Source organism: Hippocampus comes, unplaced genomic scaffold (assembly GCF_001891065.2).
Source record: "Hippocampus comes isolate QL1 unplaced genomic scaffold, H_comes_QL1_v1.1 scaffold62, whole genome shotgun sequence".
Lineage (NCBI taxonomy): Eukaryota > Metazoa > Chordata > Actinopteri > Syngnathiformes > Syngnathidae > Hippocampus > Hippocampus comes.
In genome coordinates, this window is record NW_017806062.1 from 2,395,307 (window position 1) to 2,405,858 (window position 10,552).

Sequence of the window (10,552 nt, forward strand, 5' to 3'; positions counted from 1 at the left end):
TTGATTGGTTGATATTTTCCTTGCATTTTGTGCAGATGCTTTTCGTTTTCTTGGGGGGGGGGGGGCACGGTCCTTTTTGCCACTGCAACTGAATGTTGAAGCTTTGTCAACATTTTGGGCATTTCTTTCCATTTTTTTATTGATTTATTGCTTTTGTTCTGCAGTAACAAGTTCGGTAATTTCATCAGTCAGATGTCTGTAACTCTATTGGTGGCTTGGAGCTCATCAGTAAAATGTTATCAGTAAACTACATCACATTAAAAGCCACATAGTTCACCCCCCCCAGCTGCGCCAGTGACGATCACTAAACGTGGGGGTCCACCGCACTTGGGCTTTGTTTGCATCGAGACTGCTGCGTTGGTTTGTTGTCATCATTATCAAAATGTTGTCGTTTTGAACTGGTGCCGCAAATGTAATTGCCGTCTTTTCTCTGAATAAGACCCGCTCGTTAACTTGTTTGCTGTGAAATTAAATAGAACAAGCGTGCCTTTTCAATTACCCCCCACATCTGCAAACAGATTCATTGCATGTGGATTACATGAATCCCAGACAAAAGCAAACACGCAGCCGATGAAGGCACGCGCTGACGGTAGGAAATTGAGCGGCGAGCGGATGACGACGCGTCGGTCGAGGGTTTGATTGCGCCGTCGTCGGTGGCCACCGCCGTGGAAGCTTTGCTCTTGCGATGACGGCTTTGATTTTCTTCTTCAAGGAGTGCTGCTGCCAGCTCTCGGGCTTTTATGACTTTTCTCTCCAAGCGTTCTGGTAGCGTAGCCGCCAGAGGCCACGCGGCACGACGGGGGCCATTGACGGCTGCTCCTTGCTTTGCTTTATTCCCTTTGCGACGCGGCCCGACATGTGGCGATCGATGCATTCCCCACTGCACTTGACTCACAGTACCAGTTTAATTTGCTCCGTGACCACACTGATAACGCACAACATCGGCATCGTAAATCATATTTCCCCATTGAAATGAATTGAAATGACAGGAATCCGTTCCGGCGCAAACAAAACACCACCTTTTTTGGTGTTGTTGTTGCTTCTTTCTCCATTTTACTTTCTTCATGCATTTACAAATGACAAAATAAAAGGTGTTTATCTCATGATTTGAAAATAGAAAATTCCACAAAAAAGCAATTTTACACCCAAAAAAGTTGCAATTTAGCTAAAATGGCAGTTTGACAATAAAATGGTGAGATGATGTTGGTGAGGACACATAATAGCCCAAAAATGGAACTAAATTATAGTCATTATATTATGAAAAGAGCGTCATTTTGGAAGGATGACGCAGAAGAAAATCACATCGACGGTGGAAAGATGTCATACTTTTACAACAGAAGGATCATTTGAAAGGAATTATGTGCAAACAAAATGATCCTGCGGACTACTTTTCACGAAATAATTCTTCAGGTGAATGTTCACATTTGTATGGGCTGTGACACCTCCAGAGTAAAACCTTTTATCAGCATCCGCTGTCACCTCATCCGGCATTTCAGCGAAATTAGTGGCAGCTGGGGCGCCTCGGATCAATCAGGATGAGGGAGGGGGGGGGGCAAACACTTCTGCCGTCAAGTTTTAAAAGCATCGCCAGACATTTCATCGCGCCGCTATTTGTCAACATCTCTTGACGAGAAAAGTGTAAAACATCATCTTCTGTGAGTAAGCAACAAAAAACATGGCCATCACGCCTTTGCAGTCCTGACGAGGCCGTTGAAAACACATCATCGAGCAAATTTGTGGAAACAAAAGACATTTGAGCTCAAGTTTACCCCAGCGAGGCAAAAACACGTCGTCCTTCCCGACTGTCGCCGCTTTGAAAGGTTTTGGCAGGGCACGTTTGAAAACGCGTCGTCGTACTCAAACGAGTTTCTTTCCGAAGTTTGCCCTTTGACAATTTTAACCTCGTAGCTCGATGAACCTTGAGTTAAGATCGTCCCAACTGATGAGCGAACTAATATTTAGGGAAGCATTTCATCAAGACAATGCCGAGCCATGAGTTACATCGTAAAAGAGCCTGTGTACTAGACTTTGCCTGCCAGCAGTCCAGACCCGTCTCATTGAAAATCTGTGTATGACATTACAGATGGTGGACATTAGATTCCAAATGAGTGAATATTTCTTTTACATATAAATGCCGAGTTGCTAGTTGTGCATGCAGTTTAAGGAGGGACCCGTGTTGAGTAACAGATGTTGGAAAGTGGAACTTTGCACCAGAGGCTCTTGAACAGATGAAAGCATGTCGGGAAGCTGACAACGAGGCCACGGGGCGGAGCCTCCCGTGGAAGTGCAACTAGCATCTCTTTCTAAAGAGCTGCTCGAGGGGGAGGAGGGAGGTGCGAGGGAGGAGGGAGGTGCTACGTTGCTCCTCAAGCCCTTTTGGCATCCATCATGGGAGATGTTAAAGACCTTTGGACTCAATGCTGCACATTATATCTACCGGCGAAAATCTATGGACTCCGTTTTCTACTCCAAATTACACGGCGCCTGGGGACGTGTGGATTAAAATGTATATTGTATTTATCTTTTGTGAGACATTGATTGGTCAGCTAAGAGGTTTGGGAGAGAATGAACACATGATTGCATTGCATCTTTAAACAAGAAATTCCCGAATGAGACTTGTTGAAAAATACTTCTCACTCAGATTATGAAGCGGATCTGGAATGAGAGGCACAGCACGCCCTGGATTGGTCACCGGCCAATCGTAGGGGCGCATATTGACCAACAGCCATCCGTCACATTCACAATTTAGTACAATTGAGACTCATCCTTTCAACTTTTTGCGGTGAGCAAAGGCAACTTAAGCGGCTTCCTTCTTTTTCTTCTTTGTCTAAATTGTCTTGTGATGGCCGGTGTGTGTTTGATTTGTTTGAAATTGGCGTGGCAACCTCGTGCGGCCCCTCGCCGCATGATGGCGGGACAAATGAAGGTTAATCTTGCGCTCTCCCGCTCTGCATTGTTTATCCGTTGCCGTGTGTTGTGCATTTGTAGCTCCAGCGACACGATAGAAAATACACGGCGCTAATTAACCCACGAAGATGGGGGGGGAAAAACGGCAACGACTTATGCTGAAGTCTGTAATTTTCTTCGAGTTGGACGATTAATTACAGACTGTCGGAATGCATCACGTCAAATGACTGCGACGCGATCCAAAGTGGCAGACCGGGCGAGAGCATTTCGGTTTTGTCAAACAACAGTTCACTTGCTGTTTTTTTGTTTTTTAACCTTCTTGGATCAACCAAACCAGACAAAGAACTTTAATTAGGTGATTACATCTCTAATTAATGTGATCAGCGTGTAATAAGCTTTCGAGGTGGTGTACTTTCGACCCCAGATAGCTTCCTTCCGCAATTCCACCAATGCCGATTGCCTTCCAGTGTTGCTTTGAGAGACAAAATCCCAAAAAGTGTCACGCTAATGCCAAAAGAGCAAATCGACCTGTTGTCCTTTTTAAACGAGGTCCCCCCCCACACCCCCCCCAACAATTGAATTGAACACTAGTTAACAAGCTAACGATTGAATTGCATTTTAGAATAAAAGGATGTATTAAGCTTTCAGCACAAATCAAAATGAAAAAAATATATATATCAAGTGAAGCGGGGGTGGGGGAGGGGTTAGGAGGGGGGGCCTTTATGAATGCGATAAAAGTAGATGGAGATGCAAAAGAGTCCAAGCAGACTGAGCATGTAAGCCCTTTCTGCATCACTCACTTCATATTCAATACACGACATCATTTGTTTGAACCGAGGCGTAGCCTTTTCATTCTTATCACTAAAAGGGATGTTCAGAGTTGTTTCTCACCAGTGTCATTTTCTTTTTTTCTCTCTCTGACCCTGATGACGGTTGATGAATCTCCCGCAGTTTAGCGGCAGCTCATGAAGAGGAGCACGTATTCGTGGTCAGATTTTTATTTATTTTTTTAAATGCCTTAAGTATTGGTGGTTGGTATCGGCAGCCACCATCAGTACCCAATATTAATCATATCAAATATTTAATATCGGTAATCAGCCATCCTTAATCACTAAGTTTATTTAATGTCTGCGTGGATGATTTTACTCCCTTAAAAAAAAAAAAATGTAGTTTTAAAATTGTCTGTATAAACCCAACCTTTGGTCAAATGATCCATGAAAAAAAAAACAACCCCAAAAAAAAATTTTTTTGGCCCCATCTCTTATCAGAATTTTTTTAGAAACACAGAGGAAAAATGACGGATCAAGCAGCGACACGAGGTGTTCGCCGCTTCACCCTGACTTGCTTCCTTGAGCTTCAGGAGCTTTGCTGAATCTACCCCGGAATCTCCACCCACAGTTAGCATCCAACGTTCAAAAGAATAATTGACACAGATCCTGACACTACACAAGGATAAACATAGACACTGCTTTCGAGAAGTAACACGCCATTGCGAAGAAGGCACGCTCCTGATGTCATCTCTGATTGGGTGATGAGAGCGAGCACCAGGTTGACGAGCCACTTCCAGAGCACCAGCAGCTCGCTCACTCTTTCCAGCTTAGCTTGCGGATGGATTTTTGTCTCTAAATAAAACGCATCTCTGGTGAGTACGCTGTATTTTAGTTCATGTTTTGAGACGAATAATAAGTGAGAACTGCTTATCGTAGTTTCGAGGTTTGGACTTGCTCGCCGTTGATGGAACGAAGGCCCACGTGCCAAATCTACGACATGCCAACTGTTCAAATGGGCTCTTCAAACCAGAGTTTGTGTTTCAAGATCATGCTTGAAACCGACATTTGAGTTCAAATGTGCGCTGCTTTCATTTTCTTTATGCTTCTCGTCCCAGGTCGCGAAACGAGCACCGCGCCGACACGATTGACGGCATGAACGTTCCGAACGTGTATTTGAAAGCGTGGCTTCTTTGCGCTAATGAACCCCATCGATTGCGCTGCGCGACCCGTGAAGCCACATATAATGCAGCGCGTCTCATTACGGTTGCGGCCACAGCGAGAGATTCTTCCTTACAAAGCTCATTAACAAGCGGCGCAACAAGAAATCCGTCTTCCTCTCGCTCCCCTTCTCTGTCTACTGCGGGCCAGCCGTCGCTGGCAAAAGCAGTCTCCATGGAAACAAGAAAATAACTTGGCAAGAGAATGCTGAATAGGATGCTGACACACACACACACACACACACACACACACACACACACACACACACACACACACAGTGATAAACAACAACAAAAAAGGGCAGACAGGTATGCACAAAGAGAGTGGACACATGGCCCAGCATATTGAGGAGAAGCTAATTAAGAGCTCGCTCTTGACGTTTAATGAGCCACTCTGACGCAGGTAGACTGGGGCCCAAAAATAAATGAATAAATAAAAATAACTACATGAAATTCTGATGAAAATTTCAGCAACAATGACAAAGGCCAAGGGCGAGAATAGCATCTTGATAATATTTAATATTTCAATCAAAACGAAGCCCAAAAAAATAAATTTGAGAGAGAGAGAGAGAGAGAGAGAGAGAGAGAGAGAGAGAGAGAGAGAGCAAAACATGCAGAAAAGTAGTCAAATGATAGTTTCAAATCAAGCTGAAAAGCCAAAATTAGGGTTTCAAACAAAAAAATTCGGATTCACATCAGGGTATAAAGACGTAGTTAAGGTTTCTAGTCACGGGCAGGGTTTCAAACAAGAGATAAGGGTTTAACTTAGGGTTGCAGACCAGGTTTAGGTCTCAAATTGGAGCCAAGTGATTTATGCAAGGGCTTCACTTTTCAAATGGGGGGGTTCAAGCCAAGGTTTGGGTTTCAAATGAAGATGTGAAGCCAAGGCTCGTGTTTCGGACATGGAATAGGGTTTGAAATTACGGTTTCAAAGAAGGTTTTCAAGAGAGTTAGGGATTCAAATAAGCGATAAGATTCACATTTTTTCAAGTTTTGCGGCCATGGTTGAGGTTTTCAAATTCTGTTTGTTACAAAAGTTAGGATTTCCAATGAGGGTCTCCAAACCAACCCGTTGATTATGATTATTATTATTTTTTTCTTCCCCTCTTCATCAAATGTGTCTGCCGCATGGAGAACAACGATGGCATCATAATAATAATGATGATAATGAACGTAATCAACTCAATGGCGCCGTGAATCCAAAATGAAAGTCGGTGCGGCCTGTAATTAGCATGAATACATTTGGCGCCTTCACAAAGTCGTTCGAATGGGCCACACAGACGGCGGGTAATCGGCTAATAAGCGGCGTTGCCACCGCAAGGCGCCCTTCTTCCTAATGAACGCGTGATACACTTGGATTAGGCGCCGCAGCTGTGTTTGCTCTCTTAGCCCGACGCGAGTCTTCAGCCGCTGTCGTCGTTTGGCTGCGGAAGAAGAAAAAAAAAATGTCGGCCTTGAATAAAGACGTTTTAATGGCGTTGATGAAAATGAACTGTTCAAAATCAGACCTAGCTCGTGAATTGTCTTATATTATCGTAAATATTTTGACGATGAAAGCTATTCAACCAAGAACGGCTTACGAACATCACAGTCTTCAAAACTTCCAAAGTAAGCATCAGTCGACCTATTTAAAGGATGACAAGCGATGTTTGTTGACACGGTGGCTACCACGCTAAACATGGACCAGATGAAACAAAGGCGGGATTTGTCTCAAGAGATTGGAAAGAACGTATTCGGCAAGGATGTTAAAAGTAAAAACAAGACCATCTCCGAGCAGCTTGGTGTTTCTGCAACCTTTCAGAAATTTAAACTCCATTTTCGTTCATGACAAAATCTATAGTGAGAGCAGAATAAAACGGAATGTAAATAAAACACTTCACGTCATGATTATTTCATTGTGGCGCCATCTTGAGTGCGGCCACTGGTGGGCAGTATAAGAGTCAAGTAACCGTAAACTGCAGCAATATTCGAGAGCAAGAACGAGAACCTCACCTGAATGTCAGGTAAGTCCTTCGAGCCAGATTTGAACCAGCGACCTCAGGATGTCTACGTACGCCGCTACAGTCCTCCACTCTACCAGCTGAGCTATCGAAGGGTACAAGAAACAAATTTTAGATGTGCTTAAAGGCTTAATAAAGTGAGTGCCGAAGAGCAAGAATGAGAACTTCGTCTCAGTATCAAGTGAGTCCTTCGAGCCGGATTTGAACCAGCGACCTAAGGATGTCTGTATGCGCCACTACAGTCCTCCGCTCTACCAGCTGAGCTATCGAAGGTTACAAGCAACAAGTTTTAGATGTGCTTAAAGGCTTTATTAAGTGAGTGCAGAAGCGCAAGAATGAGAACTTCTCAGAGTGAAGTCAATCCTTCGAGCCGGATTTGAACCGGCGACCTAAGGATGTCAGTATGCGCAACTACAGTCCTCCGCTCTACCAGCTGAGCAATCGAAGGGTAAAAGCAGCACCTTTTCAACATTTTTAAAGGGTGCGTTTTTAGCCGAAAACAGCCCATGTATAGTTAGGCGTTTTTACCCCAAAAAACGACCATGTATAGTAAGGCGTTTTTAGCCGAAAAAAACGACCATGTACAGTAAGGCATTTTTAGCGGGAAAAAAACAACCATGTACAGCAAGCCGTTTTTAGCCGAAAAATGACCATGTATAGTAAGGCGTTTTAGTCGAAAAAAACGACCATGTTCATCAGTATGGCGTTATTGGATGAAATTTTTAGCCGAAAAAATCGACCATGTATAGTAAGGCGTTTTAGTCGAAAAAAACGACCATGTTCATCAGTATGGCGTTATTGGATGAAATTTTTAGCCGAAAAAATCGACCATGTATAGTAAGGCGTTTTAGTCGAAAAAAACGACCATGTTCATCAGTATGGCGTTATTGGATGAAATTTTTAGCCGAAAAAAACGACCATGTTCATCAGTATGGCGTTTTTGGATGAAATTTTTAGCCGAAAAAAAACAACAATATATAGTAAGCCGTTTTTAGCCGAAATAAACGACCATGTATAATAAGGCGTTTTTAGCTGAAAAAAATGACCATGTATAGTAAGGCGTTTTTAGTCGAAAAAAACGACCATGTATAGTAAGGCGTTTTGAACCGAAAAAAAACGACCATGTATAGTAAGGCGTTTTTAGTCGAAAAAAACGACCATGTATAGTAAGGCGTTTTGAACCGAAAAAAAACGACCATGTATAGTAAGGCGTTTTTAGTCGAAAAAAACGACCATGTATAGTAAGGCGTTTTGAACCGAAAAAAAACGACCATGTATAGTAAGGCGTTTTTAGTCGAAAAAAACGACCATGTATAGTAAGGCGTTTTGAACCGAAAAAAAACGACCATGTATAGTAAGGCGTTTTTAGTCGAAAAAAACGACCATGTATAGTAAGGCGTTTTGAACCGAAAAAAAACGACCATGTATAGTAAGGCGTTTTTAGTCGAAAAAAACGACCATGTATAGTAAGGCGTTTTGAACCGAAAAAAAACGACCATGTATAGTAAGGCGTTTTTAGTCGAAAAAAACGACCATGTATAGTAAGGCGTTTTGAACCGAAAAAAAACGACCATGTATAGTAAGGCGTTTTTAGTCGAAAAAAACGACCATGTATAGTAAGGCGTTTTTAGCTGAAAAAAACGACCATGTTCATCAGTATGGCGTTTTTGGATGAAATTTTTAGCCGAAAAAAACCACCATATATAGAAAGCCGTTTTTAGCCGAAATAAACGACCATGTATAGTAAGGCATTTTTACCCCATAAAACGACCATGTATAGTAAGGCGTTTTTGGACGAAATTTTTAGCTGAAAAAAAAACGACCATGTATAGTAAGGCGTTTCTAGCCGAAAAAAATGACCATGTATAGGAAGGCGTTTTTAGCCGAAAAAAATGACCATGTATAGTCAGGCGTTTTTACCCCATAAAACGACCATGTATAGTAAGGCGTTTTTAGCAGAAAAAAACGACCATGTATAGGAAGGCGTTTTTAGCCGAAAAAAATGACCATGTATAGTAAGGCGTTTTTACCCCATAAAACGACCATGTATAGTAAGGCGTTTTTAGCAGAAAAAAACGACCATGTATAGTAAGGCGTTTTTAGCCGAAAAAAAACGACCATGTATAGGAAGGCATTTTTATCCCAAAAAAATGACTATGGATAGTCAGGCGTTTTTAGCCGAAAAAAACGACCATGTATATTAAGGCGTTTTTCGCCTCTGTGTCATCAACCCTTCAAGCCGGATTTAAACCAGCGACCTGAGGACGTCTGTACGCGCCACTACAGTCCTCCGCTCTACCAGCTGAGCTATTGAAGGTTACAAGCAGCACCTTTTCAACATTCTTAAAGGGTAAGTAAAGTGAATGCAAAACAGCAAGAATGAGAACTTAAACTCAGTGTCAAGTCAAACTTTTCAACCAGATTTGAACCAGCAACCTAAGGATGTCTGTATACGCCACTACAGTCCTCCACTCCACCAGCTGAGCTATCGAAGGGTACAAGAAGCAAATTTTAGATGTGCTTCAAGGCTTTATAAAGTAAGTGCAGAAGAGCAAGAATGAGAACTTCTCAGAGTGAAGTCAATCCTTCAAGCCGGATTTGAACCGGCGACCTAAGGATGTCAGTATGCACCACTACAGTCCTCCACTCCACCAGCTGAGCTATCGAAGGGTACAAGAAACAAATTTTAGATGTGCTTCAAGGCTTTAAAAGTGAGTGCAGAAGAGCAAGAATGAAAACTTCTCAGTGTGAAGTCAATCCTTCGAGCCGGATTTGAACCAGCGACCTAAGGATGTCTGTATATGACACTACAGTCCTCCGCTCTACCAGCTGAGCTATCGAAGGGTACAAGAAGCCCCTTTTAAAAGTGATTAAAGACCTACTAAAATGAGTGCAGAAGAGCGAGAACAAGAACCTCACCTGAGTATCAAGTAAGTCCTTCGAGCCAGATTTGAACCAGCGACCTAAGGATGTCTGTATATGACACTACAGTCCTCCGCTCTACCAGCTGAGCTATCGAAGCGTACAAGAAGCAAATTTTAGATGTGCTTTAAGGCTTTATAAAGTGAGTGCAGAAGAGCAAGAATGAGAACTTCTCAGAGTGAAGTCAATCCTTCGAGCCGGATTTGAACCGGCGACCTAAGGATGTCAGTATGCGCAACTACAGTCCTCCGCTCTACCAGCTGAGCAATCGAAGGGTAAAAGCAGCACCTTTTCAACATTTTTAAAGGGTGCGTTTTTAGCCGAAAACAGCCCATGTATAGTTAGGCGTTTTTACCCCAAAAAACGACCATGTATAGTAAGGCGTTTTTAGCCGAAAAAAACGACCATGTACAGTAAGGCATTTTTAGCGGGAAAAAAACAACCATGTACAGCAAGCCGTTTTTAGCCGAAAAATGACCATGTATAGTAAAGCGTTTTTAGCCGAAAAAAAAAACGGCCGAAAAAAACGACCATGTATAGTAAGGCGTTTTTACCCCATAAAACGACCATGTATAGTTAGGCGTTTTTAGCCGAAAAAAACGACCACGTATAGTAAGGCGTTTTTAGCTGAAAAAAACGGACGAAAAAAACGACCATGTATAGTAAGGCGTTTTTAGCCGAAAAAAACGACCATGTATCGTAAGGCGTTTTTAGCCGAAAAAAACGACCATGTATA

General features: G+C 42.6%; 7 non-coding genes across 7 annotated transcripts; all 7 read right to left on the reverse strand.

Moving 5' to 3' along the window:
• Positions 1 to 6,902: 6,902 nt before the first annotated feature.
• trnay-gua (transfer RNA tyrosine (anticodon GUA)) lies at positions 6,903 to 6,989 on the reverse strand. The gene is given in 2 exon segments: positions 6,903 to 6,938; positions 6,953 to 6,989. It is a non-coding gene; the product is annotated as a tRNA-Tyr (tRNA).
• Positions 6,990 to 7,080: 91 nt separating this feature from the next.
• On the reverse strand, positions 7,081 to 7,167 carry trnay-gua (transfer RNA tyrosine (anticodon GUA)). The gene is given in 2 exon segments: positions 7,081 to 7,116; positions 7,131 to 7,167. It is a non-coding gene; the product is annotated as a tRNA-Tyr (tRNA).
• An 88-nt stretch (positions 7,168 to 7,255) lies between these two features.
• trnay-gua (transfer RNA tyrosine (anticodon GUA)) lies at positions 7,256 to 7,342 on the reverse strand. The gene is given in 2 exon segments: positions 7,256 to 7,291; positions 7,306 to 7,342. It is a non-coding gene; the product is annotated as a tRNA-Tyr (tRNA).
• Positions 7,343 to 9,477: 2,135 nt separating this feature from the next.
• On the reverse strand, positions 9,478 to 9,564 carry trnay-gua (transfer RNA tyrosine (anticodon GUA)). The gene is given in 2 exon segments: positions 9,478 to 9,513; positions 9,528 to 9,564. It is a non-coding gene; the product is annotated as a tRNA-Tyr (tRNA).
• An 87-nt stretch (positions 9,565 to 9,651) lies between these two features.
• On the reverse strand, positions 9,652 to 9,738 carry trnay-gua (transfer RNA tyrosine (anticodon GUA)). Its single transcript is given in 2 exon segments — positions 9,652 to 9,687; positions 9,702 to 9,738. It is a non-coding gene; the product is annotated as a tRNA-Tyr (tRNA).
• Positions 9,739 to 9,829: 91 nt separating this feature from the next.
• trnay-gua (transfer RNA tyrosine (anticodon GUA)) lies at positions 9,830 to 9,916 on the reverse strand. The gene is given in 2 exon segments: positions 9,830 to 9,865; positions 9,880 to 9,916. It is a non-coding gene; the product is annotated as a tRNA-Tyr (tRNA).
• Positions 9,917 to 10,004: 88 nt separating this feature from the next.
• On the reverse strand, positions 10,005 to 10,091 carry trnay-gua (transfer RNA tyrosine (anticodon GUA)). The gene is given in 2 exon segments: positions 10,005 to 10,040; positions 10,055 to 10,091. It is a non-coding gene; the product is annotated as a tRNA-Tyr (tRNA).
• Positions 10,092 to 10,552: the final 461 nt, after the last annotated feature.